The sequence below is a fragment of the Suricata suricatta genome, chromosome 1 (genome assembly GCF_006229205.1).
Source record: "Suricata suricatta isolate VVHF042 chromosome 1, meerkat_22Aug2017_6uvM2_HiC, whole genome shotgun sequence".
NCBI classification, from domain to species: domain Eukaryota; kingdom Metazoa; phylum Chordata; class Mammalia; order Carnivora; family Herpestidae; genus Suricata; species Suricata suricatta.
This window is the reverse complement of record NC_043700.1, coordinates 124,069,588-124,085,243: the sequence shown is the minus strand read 5'-3', so window position 1 is coordinate 124,085,243 and position 15,656 is coordinate 124,069,588. Positions and strand designations below refer to the sequence as shown.

Here is a 15,656-nt window from a genome sequence, read left to right as displayed (position 1 = left end):
ATTCTGCTATCTGCAAGCTAGACATATAGGAATCAGTGGTGTGATTCAGCCTAAATCTAAAGGTCTGAGAACTTGCGGGGCTGGTGATATAAATCCTGGTCTGATACTGGAAGTCAGAGCACCAGGAGCACAGAGGCCCAGGGGCAGTAGTGGATGGATGCCCTGGCTCACGCATAGAGAGCAAATTTGTTCTTCCATCTTTTTGTTTTATTCAGGATCTCTGGATTGGATGATGCCCACTCACATTAGTGAGGGCAATCTTTACTCAGTCTATGGATTCAAACGCTGATATCTTCCGATGACACCCTCATGGACACACCCAGAAATAATGCTTTATCAGCTATCAGTGCATGCTTTTGCCCAGTCAAGTTGACACATAATTAACCATTGCAGTGACCATAGTAACTTTGACAGATAGGACTGAGGGAAGATATTATAGAAGGTCTTTTGAAGTGAGAAATATTAGAACACAAGTGACCAAGTAAGGAATATCACCAACATCATTTCATATTAGGGAATACAGATTGGGCATTCTGTCAAATAGCCAACAGAGCTCGTTACTCTGCAGCCAAAGCTGCATCCTCAAGGGCTGTTTATTTTCATTTCCCTTCTTGGCTTCCCTGCAGCCCCAGGCCATGCTAGCCTGTCCTTTCTTTCCATCTTCACTATTTGACTTTTGAAAGAACAATATTCTTCCTCCTATTAGGATTCTGTTCTAGTTTCTGTCTCCTGACTAAAATTGTCAACTGAACCGCAGGTCATACTATACCATCTATTTTGCTACCCAATATGAATTCAAGTTTTTAAAACAACTTTCATGGGGTTTATTCTTTAATTTGATACTGAGAACTTTTCCAAATCAAAAGACTCAACATGCAGTTGATACTGGACAAACTGTTTTTCTCAGTGCTACCACTTGGAATGCATACCTCACATTTGCATTGAAAGAGAAGTCACCCAATCTTTTGTTTCTTATGAATTTCCCTCAGACATTACAAGCCTGTTGGAGAAGATAGATGCATTTTATCTCATTATGTTAGAGTGTTTTAAACCTTAGTGTTCAGCTCTAGTTACTCTGGGACATATATCATGCACATGGATGGTTTCAGAGACTAAAGAACAACAACAAAAAAGCCCAGAGACAATAGGTGGATTAGGAAAAAAAGAAAGTGATTTCTATTTAAAAGTTCTATTCCTGTAGGTATATATGATGTAGGGAGTGCACTGACTGATCTAGAGCGGCCTGCATTGTGGAAGTTTGCCTTCTGATGCCCTCTTCATGCGCTGGCGTGTCCCAAGGACTTTCCGTGTAAGTGCGTGGGTAAAACACCGCAAGTTGAGGGGATGCAGTAGTACCACACTGGCTGAGATCACAGTCTGGCTTCACGAATACTGAAAACAAGATTTGCAACTTATACCCTGATACTGAGGGCTCTTCAATTTTTACAGAATCAAAATAAGCTTTATTATTCGACTTCTCTGATTATCCTTCTCTCATCACTATTTTTTTTTTTTGCTCTTTAGCAAATTACTTCTGATTAATCTTGCAGATTTTTATATGTGCAGAATTAGGGCAGAAAAAAATAAATTGTTTGTGCTAATCAGACATGAGTTGTTCTCACTAATTGATGAAGCCAGCCTAAGTCTTTTTTGGAATCACAAGAAGGTAAATGTTATGAACTGACTATTACATTGCTATTCAATAGGTGTCATGCAGCAGTTTTTCCCACATAAGTTGGTGTAAAAATGCAGTGACTTTGCCTTGCAGATAAGAAAAAATAGCAGCATTTCTTTCACACAATAGGAAAATGAGAGGAGCCATGTGGTTTCAAAGGATAACAATGCCTTTTTTGGCACTGCTTCTAGCAATAGTGCCAAACCTTTCAGATTGTCAGTAACAATAGCAAGATGAGGGATGCTTCATGCTCCAAAGCCTCCTCTGCAGTTCCACCAGCCTTCCCAGGGAATCTCTGGAAAGTTATAAAAACAGCTGATGGACAGGCTCTTGGGTGACAGTGTGCTTAATCACTCAGGTATATAATAACTATACTAATTAGCATCACCTGGGCCTTAAAAAGGTAAAACGTGCACACTGTATGTAGCCAAACATGAGCCACGTGGCTTCTCTCATCGTGAGACCTCTTCACAAAAGGGCAGTCATGTGGATTAAGTGATTAATGTATGTAAACTTCTTGGTACAGTGTCTGGAGTACAGAAAGCTACATGCTTATTGGAGACTTACCAGGTGTCAGTCATTGTTCTAGACCTGAGCTGTCTAATGGCAACAGGTGGCTATTGAGCCCTTGAAATGTGGCAAAATGGAAGTATGCTGCAAGTATAAAATATATGCTGGATTACAATAATGTGGAACAACAAACAGAAGTATGCAAGATATCATGCTAATATTCTTATATTGATTAGTGGTTGAAATAATATTTTAGATACATTATAGTAAATTAATACATTATGAAAATTAATTGTTCACATTTGTAACTCACATTACATTTCTTGTGACAATACTGGTCTAGATGTTGAAGACAGTGCAAAAAATGCAAAATGTCTTCTTTGTTTTAGAGCTTATATATTAAGAAGAGATAGATGAAATAATACAACATGAACAAATACAGTCAATCCTCATTATTTACTGTTCTATATTTATGAATTTGCCTACTTGCTAAATATATTTGTAAGCTCCCAAATCAATACTTGTGGCACTTTTACAGTCATTCTCAGACATTTGAGTCACCTTACAGGCGCATGCCCAGCTGGAGTAAAACAAGGTCACACTCTTCTTTTTTTCCCTCTCATACTATAAACACCTGTCCTTTTGTGGTCTATGTTACGCTGCACTTTCTACATTTTTGCATAGGGGTTTCTTGGGTGAATTTGTTGTTTCCAATGACCCCCAGTGGTAGTGCTAAAGTACCATCTAGTTTTCCTAAACTCAAGAGAGCTGTGATGTGCCTTACAGAGAAAATATGTGTATTTGCTAAGCTTTGTTCAGGTGTGAGTAATATGGCTGTTGGCTGTGAGTTCAATGTCAATGAATCAACAATATGTATTAAATAAGGTGTCTTTAAACAGAAACACACATAAAAGTAGTTATATATTGATTAGGTGGTGAAAATGTGTCTGGAGGCTTGCAGGAACCTGACCCTGTATTTCCCTTAGGAGCAGTGGTTCAGTTCCCCAATTTAGCAGTCACAGTGACATCATAGAGCACAGCTGCCCTAAATGACAAGAATTGGCTGCATATTATATAAAGTCAGATGGTGACAAATGCTATGTAGAGTGTAAGGATAGAGAGGGATGGATATGACAAAAGTGGAAAAGTTGTTAATTTGCAAAGGACAATGGGGAAAATCCTTCCAAGCTTGCAAAATTTGAGAGCAGTAGCAAAAGGTGAGCTTAGAAGCATCTGGGAGCCAGATCATAACATGCCTGTAGGCCACAGTAAAGACTTGGGATTTTACTCCACAAGGGATTGGAAGGCTTTGGAGGATTTTGAGGGAGTAATAAATTCATGTTACATTTTAAAGGGTCACTCAGGCTTCTGTGAGGAGAATAAATTGTCAGGGGGGAAAATAGACAAGTTAGACAGCAAGTATTACAGTTGAAGTGAGAGGTGGTGGTTGCTTGGTGCCCACACTGCCCCACTTACCATGTTGCAACCCTTTCCCCCATTGCCTGTGACGTCCACCCGAAGTTCAAGGCCTATTTTCTCCCTTGGTTTTCTAGTTGGGCCTCTGTCTTAGTTTTGGTTTTCCCCAAAGCTGATCATGTTGAGAACTTTTGTGCAGTTTCTGCACCAGAAGTGATCCTAGGAGGCAGGAATGAGGCACAAAGCAGTGGACAGGGTAGAAAGCTCAGGGTGTACCATTGAGCTCCTTCCTGCTATGAGTAACTGGAACTCAGGCTCTCTGGGGCTTCTGAGGAACATTGGGAATTAGCATCAGGATTGTAGCTTCTTACAATAGGAGGCTGGGGCAGTCTCTCTGTCCCAACTGAATTGAGAGCTATCCCTGGAGACAGTAACTCTCTGAATGTCTGGGCTACCCTGAGTGAGCAGGCTGAGTGAGCTCCTGTGTCTTCAAGGAAAGCTCCAAAGTAGCAAAGTAGAAAGACACTGTGAGCACATGAGGTAGGATCTAGGTAGCAGACACAATGATTAGTCATCTTAGCTACAGCTAAAATGGTAGGTGGGCCAAAGGGATGATGTATGAGGCACAATTCTTTGCTCAATCTTCCAATTCCTTGTTAGAAATTGAACCTACTGAGGAACCTTGGACTACACAGCTTGCTCCTTAGAAACCCATTGAGTATTTGCATTCTCAGGAAACCGGGTTTTGTACCAGACAGACCCCCTGAGGGTCTGTTTCCATCCTCATCCTGTTGCAGTTTGAGGACTGTCCTTGCAAGAGAAGCTAACTTAAGTATTTTGCCATCCTAACTGATCTTGGCTAGACATAATGATTTTAATTACAGGCTAGCTTCCTTTTGCACCAGACCTACTGCTGGGTTACTTAAGGTGCCACCACTTGCTAGATGCTGACCTTATGAGAGCCATATAAACTTTCTAAACTTTATTCTCCTTAATTACAGGACAGGAATGAAAATAGGTCCTCTTTGTGAAGTGTCATGGGAATTAAATGAAACTGTGCAAATAAAGCCCTTAACCCAGTGCCCAGTACATAGAAAGTGCTCATTGCATTTTAGTGGTTATCCCAGATGCTTCTAGTTCTTCCCATAATGATTCTCCACTTAATTTTCCTCTTTATTGACCATGTCGTGAAGTCCCGATGTGCTCACCAATTCTGGGTATGCTGTTACCACTAGATATGCAAGTCTCTAGGGTCAGGACTCTGCTCCTGGTTTCTTTCTGCCCAAGAATGTTAGCCTTCAAGGATCTTTACCAATGACCCTCTCTCATGAGTAAGTCTTGAATTAAATCTCACTTGCTGCCAAGAATGTGGTCAATTTTATTTAATTATTTATAATTCACATAAAGAATTTTGTCAAATTCATAGTGATGGTTTTGTTTATCAAATTGGAGTGGTTGTTGTTATAGCCATTATTTTTTTTTTGCTATCATACATCTATTTTACTAAATAGCCTGCCAATTTATTTTGCCTTTGAGTTTTTAAAAAAGGGAATAGGAATAGCAGAGAAAGGAGAATAGTTCTGAAGATAAACAGTGGAAACTGAATACCTTCTATATCCTGGTTATGTCTTCATAGGTTTTTCTATAATCCTAAAGGAAATCCTCTGAGTCCTTGATGAGTCTTGTTCTGAAAGTTCTTTATCTGAGAAATAATGACAGAGCAAGTTAAACTTAAATTGGGATAATTTAGGAGACTCAAGGCTATAGTACGCAGGAGAACAATAATACTAGTTTCAATGAGAATCTGAGAGTATTTCTGGAAAAATTCTGCTGTGTATTCTAAAAGTTAGAATGTTTCAAGCTCTTATGAGATAATTTCATATGCTGAAATCTTTAAAATCATTCTGAGGTGAAGCACGCCTAAAATTTTGCAAAAGAAATGGGACACAGGATGCATAACATACTACTTCTGCTCAAAGAAGAGGCTTTCAAATTAGAGAGAACAGTCAAGATACATACAATACAAGGTGTTATGGGAAGGTAAAAAAGATAAAGGAAATATTCTTCTATTTCTGTTATTACTAGAAATGTTTGTGGGAGAAATTGCCTTTGAACAGTCACTGTGGATGGGTAGGATTTTGTTGCCTGGAGTTATAAAGTGAAAGAAGACTATGGGCCTTACAGAGAGAAGAAATAGCTTGAATAGAAGCAAATGCATTCAAGTAAATTGTGAGCTTAAGGAATGGTAAATAGAACAAGTGAACAGATATATAAACTGCTTGGAGGTATAATCTTGAAATTTCTTCAGTTCTGTCTTCCTGAGATTTTTATTTATTGGAAAAAATGTGTTAAATTTCCTACAGTTCTAAAAAAATAAGTAGTATAGACATTTTATTCTTCACTGTAGATGTCAAAGACACTGCCATCACCTAATTTAAAAAAATGTTTATTTTGAGAGAGCAAGCGAGCAGGGAGGGGCAGAGAGAGAGGGAGAGAGGAAATCCCACATCAGTGCAGAGCTTGATGTGGGGCTCAGTCTCGTGAACTGTGAGATCATGACCTGAGCCAAAATCAAGAGTTGGATGATTAACCAGCAGAGCCCCTGCTATCACCTAATTAAAGTACATCTTCTATGTATATATACCCTTGACTTTTCTATTTTGAGCATTGGACATAATTTTTTTAAAAATAGTTTATTGTCAAATTGGTTTCCATACAACACCCAGTGCTCTTTCCCACAAGTGCCCTCCTCTATCACCACCACCTCTTCCCCCCTCCCCCTTCCCCTTCAACCCTCAGTTCATTTTCAGCATTCAATAGTCTCTCAAGTTTTGCATCCCTCTCTCTCCCCAACTCTCTTTCCCTTTTCCCCTCCCCCTGGTCCTCCATTAGGTTTCTCCTGTTCTCCTGTTAGACCTATGAGTGCAAACATATGGTATATAATTTTTAATGTATTTAACCTTTTTGAATTTTAAAATAATAGTCGTGGTATATTTTTATTTAGTGGAAGGTAGAAATTATTATTAAAACAAAGTTATATAAATGGGTACTAAAATGGTAAACCATAATAAAATCATTGATTAATGATCTTCTTATTCTTCAGTTTTCCTGAGCTCACTTATTTGAGACACATTCTCTTTAGTTGCACAATGATACAAAAATCAGATCAAGCTGGATTAAATTCTACCTCTACTCTTCACTAGATCTTTAACTTCTGATACATCTCTCAACCTGAGCCTTAATGTATTATGCATAAAATGAGCCTGACAAACATAGGGTCATGCCAAGAGTTTAAGTAAAGCATATACTGAATGTTTCTATTCGGCTATAAGTCAAATGCAAGTTTGAAGGCACCAAGATACCCAAATGCTGTATTCTGCCACCAAGATACCCAAATGCTTTATTCTGCCACCAAGATATCCAAATGCTTTATTCTCCCACTGAAAAAGAGACACATTGTGCTTTGGGGAGACCAGAACAGATGTTCCTAGATGTTAACACAGTCTTTCTCACTGGCGAGCTCTGAAGTGTGGCAGGCAGCTCCATTCTTGATTGCCTTGACCTCTTTTCAATCACACAGCTTAGAATTCCTGCTTTCTCCTTAATGTTGACTGATACCTCTTAAAAAACAGGGAAATGCACTCTTACCTTACATATTAGTCCTCTCTGACTTTTTTTAAATATCATTTTTCTACCTCAGAGTTCTTCTCACTCTTGGCGCAACCCAATACCAGCTGCTTCCCAGTTCGGATATGATATATTGTTCTACCTTATGATAACTTTCCTGCTTACAACAAAGCAGGAAGCAGATGTGGAAGCAATAAATACAGCTTATTATCTGGATAAAAATTTGACTTGGCAGCAATTCACCTTGAAGTTGCCAAGTCAAATGCAAGAGAGTGCATGTGATTTGATTAAATAAAATATCAAGTATCCTTTGCTGACCACATTTCCCTATTTGGAAGCAGTTGGGCTCTAGACTACTACTTGAGGAAGAAGAAACATCAGAATGATCAGAACAGAGATGCTTCTAGAGTTTCTCCCTGCTGTCCAAATGCTGACTTTTCAGGTCTGTTGGAAGTCGCTTGGGCATCTCAACTAGCCATTCCCAAAGAAAACTTTAAATCTTCTCCCCACAGCCAGTTATTCCCCTAGGCTTTCCTATCTGAGTAAACACCAACAATTATCCACCAACATATGGAATTAGCAATCTTTGGAGTCATTCTTGATCCCTCTACCACTTTCTTCTTCTAAATATAACCCACCACAGAGTCTAGTCAGTCTACTTTCTGTCATCTGCCCATTTCCTCAACCACAGCTCTGGTCCCAGTCACATCATCTGAAGATTGAAATTGCCCCCAGCTGGAATCTCTGTGGGCTTTCTTGGTCATTTATCTCTATATCCAACCTATTCACTATACTACATACTAAATTTCAATATTATCATGTTCTTTTTCTGTTAAAAAGCCTTAAATGGTTTCCCATTGCATCTAGAATAAAATCCAACTTTCTTGCCACCTCCTACCTATACCTCCAGTATCTTTCCCACACCTTCCCCACTGTTTTCTCTGTCCCAACTGTTTGTGCAGTGTCTTCTTTAGTGTCTATCCAGCCAAACTCTTCCTTTCCTGAAAGTACCTTCTAACCTGACTGGAAGGCTCCCCTCTGCCTTTAAATAGATGGCTTCTTTTTATCATTTAGGTCTTGGGTTAAACATCATCTATCTTGACTTAATTCACAGTAACCCTTCTCCCTTGGTATTACATTTTTTTGGTACCATGGTTTGTTCCCCTTTTTCTTAGTATCTATTTATATTTTATATATAGTGGTTTACTAATTTAATATCTGGGTCCCATACTAGACAGTAAGACCCTTGAGATCAGATTGGAACCCTTAGCACTATGGACACATATGTGCTTTGAAGATTTATTTCAAAATAATGAATGGAAGAGGTAGCAGTAAGGAGCAGTGAGTTCTGAATAAGCATGGAGGTAGAGGGATGCTGCATCTCTATTCACCACACAGAGAGGTCACATTGATCTTTTATTTAAATCTTTTTGTTTTATTTAGTAAAATATTTGTATCAGTAAAAACTGGTTGAGAGGTTTATTTTTATTTTCAAATTATTTAAGGAGTAACATCATTCCACAGATCTAGGTTAGTGGGGAGGATTGTCTCCAGTGCCAGGATTCAAGGTCCCCCACCCTGCAACCTAGCAAACAAACGTAAGTGTCCTTGTCTTTTGCAGAAACAGGTTCGTGAGCCAGACTCCTGGACCTCTCCAGGGGAGCCTTCCAGTCAGGTTAGAAAGTACTTTCAGGAAAGGAAGAGTTTGGCTGGATAGACACTAAAGAAGACACTGCACAAACAGTTGGGACAGAGAGGTTTGTGAGTCAGCAATCATTGGACCCAGTCCTGAGCTTCCCGTTGGGAAGTTTAAGAGTCACATCTTTAGGGCATCTTAGCACATAAACTGATCACATCCAATAGATTTGGGACCACTTTCCTGTTGGGAGCTCAGAAGAATCTTTTATTTGTTTCTAGCAGGAACATTTTTTTTAGACATCTTAAACTATAGAACATTTAGTTTTTAGAGTTTTGGCACATAATGCTGAATGTATTATCTGATCAGTAGGGACTTATCAGTTCATAGGATGTGGCAAGTGCTCAGATTTTTGAGCCGAGCTGACAGCAAGTGGAGGCTGGCTAGGCAGTACTCAAAGGGAGAGATGATCTAACACAATATATTTACTGCAAGCTAGTGTTGCTCATCTATTAAAAATTATATAGCAAATAACCTGAGCTTCTTGATGTAGGTGACCTGTGCAACTCAGGAGATTACTCTAAAAGTAGCCAAAAAAGATAGACAAAGTGCACAGAATTCAGGAAAAGCTGGACACAAGCTGAGTGAATTCAAAGAAGCCAAAGTTATGGGGTCATGCAAATATTAAGTTATTCAATGGCCAAAAGTTATTGATGGAGATTGGTAGTAGACAGCAGGTTTCTAAAAAGATTTTTTAATAAAAACTATGGTCCTCTTAAGTAAGAAACACAAGTTCTATAAGGTAATACTTACCCATACTGTAGGTACATTTTTTCCTTCCCTTTCTTTCCTTTCTGTTCTTTCTGCCCTCTTTACTTTACTTTCCAAAGTAGCTGGTCTCAACCCACTGGGTTAATTTCTTGACCTTCTGATGAGAATTAACTTGCAGTTACCAAAAAAACCCCCAAAAGAAAAAAGTAAACAAACTTTGATGTAGAACATACTGGAGAGTAATAGAATTTCCCTCACAATATAATTAAGTTCTGCATGTAAAGTGAACTTTGAACACGCACATTGGCAAAGACTTAGAATGGTCTACAAATAGTTATAAGACTCCTGATCCAGGGAATCAATAACCCAACTCTGAACGGTGTAAGACAAGAGCAGTGTGGGCCATACACCAAAGAATCAATAGAAATTAATCAACACAAGAAAGAAAGGTGTACTGTACCAGAACAAGTGGTTAGGAGTATAAATACATTTCTTTGTGCAGAGTTATTATCAGACGCCCATTTAGTCTTTTGTTAGTTTCTTGAACCAATGTTTTTGAAAGCTCTAGATCCCAAATTTGTTAAATTTTTACCTATTTTTGAAAGAGAGAGAGAGAGAGGCTGAGAGAGAGGGAGATAGAGAATCCAAAGCAGGCTCCAGGCTCTGACCTATCAGCACAGAGCCCAATATGGGGCTCAAACTCATGAGCCACAAGATCATGACCTGAGCTGAAGTTGAATGCTCAACTGACTGAGTTTTCAGGTGCCTTTGAAAACTCTAAATCCTAAATGGGAATAAGACACCTCCTCTGCCTTATAGTGAAGATATTGTTTGTGGTTTAATATATATTATATAGTAATTACTTTATAATAATATATACTCCATTAAGTTAACTAGAAAGAAAAAAACCACACATAATTCACATTTCACATCACAGTTTTAGTTGTTTTCAATTAAGCCTTCTTATTATCTTGGTTAATTCCAGAGTCTGGTTGCCTCTCTAGGTACTGTATGTAGATATTTAGATTATGTGGACACCAAATCACAATCATAGTCAGGTAGGTGGAGATTGATAGTGGAGAGATCAAGTAACTAAAACCTTCAAAATAAAGCTGATTTTAAAAGTTTCTCTTCTTAAGTATCACATACTATACTTACTCATATTAAATACATAATTTAAAAAAGAAAATCTTCCTATGAAATTTTTATAATAACATTGAATTTGCAGGATTATTACACTAATTTAGAAATCTATTAAACATTACCTTTTATTTATTTTTAATTTGGCTAGTGTCTTGCCAACCCCCAAATAATTATAAACTCCTTAAAGATAGGCCTTTATTCTCTCTTTTTATATATTTCTTAAATAAGTGTGGGATTTATGGCAAGTGTTAAATAAGTTATGCGTTCATTAAATGATAACCATGGAAAATTGTTCTCCCTCGTGAAATTGGGGGCAGAGTCATGACTTGCATGACTTATAATGTTAAGAAAATCACGTTTTATCCCTATGGTAAATAGACTCTTTGTTTCCTAAATAGTTTGTGTCCTGTTATGCTGCCAGAACTTATCCTCCAGTAGCTGTAGCCACTTAGGGCTTGAAGTTACAGCATGTATGAGCCTTCTGTATTGGTTTTCTGGGGCTGCCATGATGAAGTACAACAAACTAGGTGGCTTAAACAAGACAGATTTATTGTCTCATAATTCTGAAAGCTAGAAGTCTATAATTAAGGGTGTCAAGAGACTCAGTTCTTTTTGACGGTTGCCAAGGAGAATCTACCCCATTCCTCTCTCCTGGTATCTGGGGGTTTGCTGGCACTCTTTGGGGCTCTGTTGGATATATGACCATCTTCTTCCTCCTTCTCCATGTCACCTTTCACCTCTCTGTGTGTCTATCTTTGTGCCCAAATTTCCCCTTCTTATGAGTTTTATTGGATTAGGGTACACCCTGACAACTTCATCTTAACTCGATCATCTCCAAATAATGTCACTCTCACAGGCCTGGGCTTGGGACTTCAACAACTTTGGGGGGAACAAAATTCAACCCAAAACAACTATACTGTGAGAAATCCTTTGATTTTATTGAGAACATCACCTATACCATGCCAAGAGAGGTAGACAATAACTTTGTCCATGCCTGATTTAGATAGAGATATACCCAACTTTTACCACAAATTCTAAAGACTCCCCTCAATTCCCACTATTACTTTGTCAAGGGATTTTGTCTGCTTGTTCCATGGTTTAAAGCATTCTCAAATAGACCATGTCTACATTCCCTATGCCATGTGCCTTATGCTATGTGCCAAACATCTTAAATTATGTAGATTTTATTACTATATATAGCTTTGCTTATATGTAGTAATAAAGAAAACTACTTCAGGGACCTCCTAGTTATCAGGAAACAACAACAAAAAGGATATCTATTAGAAAAATATTGAGTAGGTCAAGACTATTTTTTTTCGAGGAAAACATACTATGTTGAATACCTACGAAAGAAGGAGAATATTCAGATGTGTTACACTTTCTGGATTTATACAAACTCTGGCATCCATAGCATCAGGTCTCTGCCACAACGCACCTAGTATTTGAAGGTGTTAAAAATTGTCTGATAACTGAATCCGAGTCCATCTGCTTAAAGCATACCAAAGCCAATCATAGACAGGTTTGCAGCAAGCAAAGAGTTTATTGGAGAGGTAGCCAAACAAAAAGATGGGAGTACAAGCCTCAAATCTGCCTCCCTGAAGTGAGAGAGAATAAGTGTTTTTTTATAATAATAAGGGTTGGAATTACATAAATATTGGGGCGCCTGGGTGGCTCAGTCAGTTAAGTGTCTGACTTTGGCTCAGGTCATGATCTCATGGTTCGTGGGTTCGAGCCCCACGTCAGGCTCTGTGCTGACAGCTAGCTCAGAGCCTAGAGCCTGCTTTGGATTCTGTGTCTCCCTCTCTTTCTGACCCTCCCCTCCTCACACTGTCTCTCTCTGTCTCTCGAAAAAAAAATAATAAAAGAAATTACATAAATATTGATGAAAAGGGCAGGAAAACACTACTATTCATGAAAACAGATGGGGCATGCCCATTGAGCAAACATATATGTAACATGTTTATCCTGTGTTCACCTTGAAGTGGGGACTTAACATCAGGATGAAGAAAATTCAGTCCCTGATATGAGAAGGTTATCTTAGGACAAGGAGAAAAGGCTGTGGGGATGCTCCAAGAGCTGGGATAAACTGGATGGGGTCAAAGGAATGTAGGGCCCTGCTAGTTCATAGACCGGGACCATATCAGTTGACCTTGAGTCCAGGTTTCTGCAGAGGCAGCTAGTGGATTTATTAGTGGGGTTTGACAAGACACAGTAGATGATCTAGGGGCAGCAGTTCTTCTGAAAAACAACCTTTAAACTTTGTTCTGGTTTCAACCTTATTAACTCTATAGGGGTACAGTTTAAGTCCTCCTATAAATGCTTGCACTTAGGATATTTTCCCAGAAGCAATGATAGGTGTGCCAGATCTGCTCTAGTGTCTCATCCTGAATTCTGTTTGTGACTAAAAACAAGCAGTTTAAGAAGAAGATGAAATGGTGTCATGTTAACTGCTCCACATGGGTATGGGTTTTATTTGTGTCACATGCTAATTTCCTACAAATATGATGGTGGAGATATTACCAAAGCTTAGAGCAGAATTGTCCATTGAAGATATGACTACCTGGAAGTTTGTCTTGTAAATATACCAAAAAACACTCAGATATTCACATATTTTAGAGGAACAGAGTGAGAGAAAGAAAATGGAGCCTTAACTTCAGGTATGATTTCAGTCATTATTAGGCTTATTTGTATGTGCTTTCTTAAAAAGAAACATGCTATTTTATATAGAAATTTATTCTGCCTCAAAGTACATTCTTTGACTTTTCTGTCCATTCACCCATATCAGTGATGCTGAAACATTTTCTGGGTAGTTTTGAATAAACTATACTTATATAGATATAAAATTATAATGATAATTTGTATCATTATATCAATGCAAAGAAAACATAATGGTTAAGAAAATGAAATCTAGAACCAGAATGTCTGGGTGTGACTACAGCCTAATAGTTGTGGACGCTGAGAAAGGCACTTACCCTTATTTTGCCTCAGTTTCTTTCTTCGTAAAATAGGAATAACAAACTTATTTCATACAGTTATTGTTAGAATTTAATTTCAGTTGACCCTTGAACAGCACAGGAATTAGGGACACTGACCCTCCCATATAGTAGAAAATGTGTATGTAACTTTTGACTGCCCAAAAAATTAACTACAAAGAGCCTTTGGATGACTAGAAGCCCTACCAATAACATAAATAGTCAATTAACTATAGGCATATAACACATACTTGTGTGTTATATGTATTATATACTGTATTCTTACAAAAAAGTAAGCTAGAGAAAATAGAATGTTATAAAGAAAACATATGGAATAGAAAATACATTTACAGTACTGTACTACTTATAAGAAAGACCCATGTATAATTGAACCTGTACACTTCAAATATGTGTTGATCAAGGGTCAACTATATTTAATATACATTGAATTAAATGACTACATACTTAGAACAGTATCTAGCAAAGCACTATACAAATAACATTATAAATATTAATTGAAAACATAATATTTGTGCAAATATGTATTAAAAATTTAAGAAGTTTTAAGAAAACCATATATTTTGGATTTTGATTCCATAAAACTGATATCATGATTTGGAAATCAATTAATCAATTGGGTTAAAACATGTGTGATTGGAGAGCAATAAAAGATTGTGTGTCATTATGTCCCAAGTGTTGCATATTGGTTTTAAACATGGTCACGTGCTCTTCTCCTATTTTTCTGGGCAATATGACTTTGCAGCTCCTCACACCACGAGATGGAGACAATTTCCTGACCCTTGGTTCTGCACTGGGCTTGTGACTTGTTTTGACCAATAGAAGATGATGGCAGTGACATTATGCTGAGTTCTCGAGTTTATGTCTTGAGAATAATTGAAGCTTCCACCATAACACAGTTGGAACTCTGTCCTGGGACTGCTGTAGAAAGAAGGCGGTTAGCTGACTGGTGGATGAGAGGCCCACGGTGGGACACAGAGGTCCCCTAACCAACACCAGCACCACCTGTCAGACATGTAGGTGAGTTCATCTCAGTCCCTCCCGCCCAACTGACACTCAAGCTGATGCACTACATGAGTGAGCCCAAGTGAAACCAGCCAAGGAAATGCCAGTTAACCCACAGAACCATGACAAACAGCAATCTGCTACTTTTGTAAGCCATGAGTTTAGGAATAGTTTATTAAATGTAGTTTAGTAACTGGGAACTCCAAGTGATGCAGAGCAAAATTCAACTGCTTTTTAGAGGGTGGGGGCATGGAGTCAATAAAGGCTTCTTGAAAGATGTGACATTTTAACAGGCTTTATAAATGTCTTAGTCCTTTTGGGTTACTATACCAAAGTACCACAGACTGGTTGACTCATAAACAACAGCAATGTATTTCTCATAGCTCTAGAGGCTGGGAAGGCCAGATCAAGGTGCCAGGATGGTCAAAAAAAGGACTTCTTCCTGGGTTATAACTGGCACCTCTCACTGTGTCTTCGTGTTCTGGAAGGTGGTAGGGATCTCTCTGGAGCCTCTTTTAAAAGGCATTAAACCTCCTCATGAGGAACTCACCTTCATGACCTAATTGTTTCCCAAAGATCTGCCTCATAATACCTCATCTTTGAGGGTTAGTTGCAACATATGAATTTTGGAAGGACCTATTTATTTTTTCAATTTTTATTTAAATTCTAGTTAGTTAATATATAATATAATATTGGTTTCAAAAGTAGAATTTAGTGATCTGTTACATATAACACCCACTGCTCATCCTAACAAGTATCCTCAAAACACCATCACCCTTTTAGCCCACCCCCATAAATCCTCAGTTTGTTCTCTATTGTTAAGAGTCTCTTATGGTTTGTTTTCCTCTCTCACTCTCTTCTTTGCCCCTTCCCATATGTTCAT

At 38.2% G+C, this 15,656-nt stretch overlaps 1 long non-coding RNA gene across 3 annotated transcripts in view; it reads right to left on the bottom strand.

Annotated features, from left to right (window-relative positions):
- LOC115279557 overlaps positions 1 to 15,656 on the bottom strand; it is a 44,533-nt gene that overhangs the window by 1,837 nt on the left and 27,040 nt on the right. For 2 of the 3 annotated variants that reach the window (XR_003903536.1, XR_003903546.1), the window contains 3 exons: positions 5,210 to 5,303; positions 2,243 to 2,329; positions 930 to 1,000 (listed from right to left, as the gene is read on the bottom strand). This is a non-coding gene — a long non-coding RNA (uncharacterized LOC115279557). The remainder of the gene's footprint in view (positions 1 to 929; positions 1,001 to 2,242; positions 2,330 to 5,209; positions 5,304 to 15,656) is intronic. The other variant, XR_003903565.1, reaches the window with a different exon arrangement.